The 1,752-nt window shown below is 32.5% G+C and overlaps 1 long non-coding RNA gene across 1 annotated transcript; it reads left to right on the top strand.

Moving 5' to 3' along the window:
• The first annotated feature begins 222 nt into the window (after positions 1 to 222).
• On the top strand, positions 223 to 1,385 carry LOC111900617 (uncharacterized). Its single transcript, XR_002853256.3, has 2 exons — positions 223 to 566; positions 803 to 1,385. It is a non-coding gene; the product is annotated as an uncharacterized LOC111900617 (long non-coding RNA).
• Positions 1,386 to 1,752: the final 367 nt, after the last annotated feature.

The raw sequence follows: 1,752 nt of genomic DNA, 5'->3' as shown, positions 1-1,752 counted from the left end.
TTCAAACACACTTAGGGAAAAATATTATGTGGGTCCTTAATACTCCAAATAAAAAGAAATATTTGTATGATATTGTTAGTTAAACTCATATTGTTAGTTAAGAATATTAAATAACTATTTAATTACTCATTGAAAAATCTTCATATTTCCTTAAGGAAAGTAAATAAATTTATAAATTAAAAGTCATTAAAGTAAAACTATTATTCGGCTCTTTAGCTGTTCCATCTCAAAAATAATCGTAACTCATGAGTAAAAAACCTTTCTGTTCCCCAGCATGGAACCATTTACGCGATGCTTCGCAGGGTCTCGCTTCTTTTCCATTGCCTTATCTACCTTGCTTAAGTGCACTTAATAGCTGAGCAGTACGATCTGTGGACTTTGCTTTGGCTGTCAATTGCTAGGTTTTATTCTTAAAATGTTTGATTTTGATTTCCTTCATCTCTGTTTGATTTGATTCTTCTTTGCACAACCAAGTTCCACAGCGAATGGAAGTTATCGGCTTTCTTCCGGTTGACCGGACCCAAAGTCGAAACGAAATAAATTGAATACAGACATCGGCTCTTCAGGTGCGTTTTCCATCATCTTTTCTCTCCCTCTTTCTGAAATTCCAAGCCAAAGAAGATAAAAGTTTAGTTGATTTCGATCAGAAGGAAACTCCATGAACCACTGCACAAGCCATTTTTCTCTGAACCACTAGAATCGACTTTCTTATTGTTGAACTTTTAGGTTAATTTTTTGACTTTTAGGAAAGAAATATCATTTCACATGTCTCAAATTGGAAATTGTTTGTGTTACCTTGCAGACTATATCTTTTTGCGACGGCATGGGATAGTTTTTTGGTATATCGATTTTGCTTACAGGTTTCATCGGAGGTAGGAGGTCAGATATATACACATTCATTCAAGTTAAAGAGTATAAGTGCTTAAAACAAAAACCTTTCTTCAGTTGGTTCGTATTTTTTTACTTATATTTCAGACAATTCTATGAAGATGCTTATTTTTGTATCATTTATCAGTTCCCTACATCTTATATATGTTTTCCACCATCTGGAGCTAGAATTTTTATTCTATTGGTTTTAGCATGCAAGGTGTTTGTTGATATGCCTCAAAGGGATGATAATCGTACTTCAAATCTTTTTATTTTATCGTTTACCCTTTTCAACGATCTTTTGGTAGGCTGTTGCAGATATTGGCTTACATCAACTTCTAGCTTTTGGTATTGGAGAAATTTCCTTAAACTTTGTTGTGAAACAAGTATCCCTGCTACACTTATTATCCTTTTCTATTGTAATAAGTTCTTTTTGTTTGTTAGTATGTGGATATCTGCTCCATTAATGCACCTAATGTGTGATTAACTTTAATAAGATCTCAAAATTGAGAAACAAATACCGGTAGAAAAGGCACCATTTTCATTTGGGATCTCAATTCCAGCCATATTAAAAACAAATATTTATAAAAAATGGTTGATTGCAATCTTTATTCAACTTTTGTTCCATGTTTTTTCTGACCAATTGATATGCAATTTTTTTTCATTAAGATCTATCACTGTTGGTTTTTATACAATTTTTTCATCAACATTTGTTATGACTTCTCCATTTTTGCATCTTCATTATTATGAGTTCACAGTTCCAGTTTTGGGGTTGACTGTTTTTTCAGTGATATGTTTCTTCACATCTTGAAACACCGGTATTCAAGACAACTTTAGAAATGATGAAATCCATCATATATAGGTATTGGTGGTTTTTTTTTGACG

This window comes from Lactuca sativa, chromosome 8, assembly GCF_002870075.4.
Source record: "Lactuca sativa cultivar Salinas chromosome 8, Lsat_Salinas_v11, whole genome shotgun sequence".
Lineage (NCBI taxonomy): Eukaryota > Viridiplantae > Streptophyta > Magnoliopsida > Asterales > Asteraceae > Lactuca > Lactuca sativa.
Note: the sequence above shows the minus strand (reverse complement) of the source record. Positions and strands in the feature narration are given on the sequence as shown.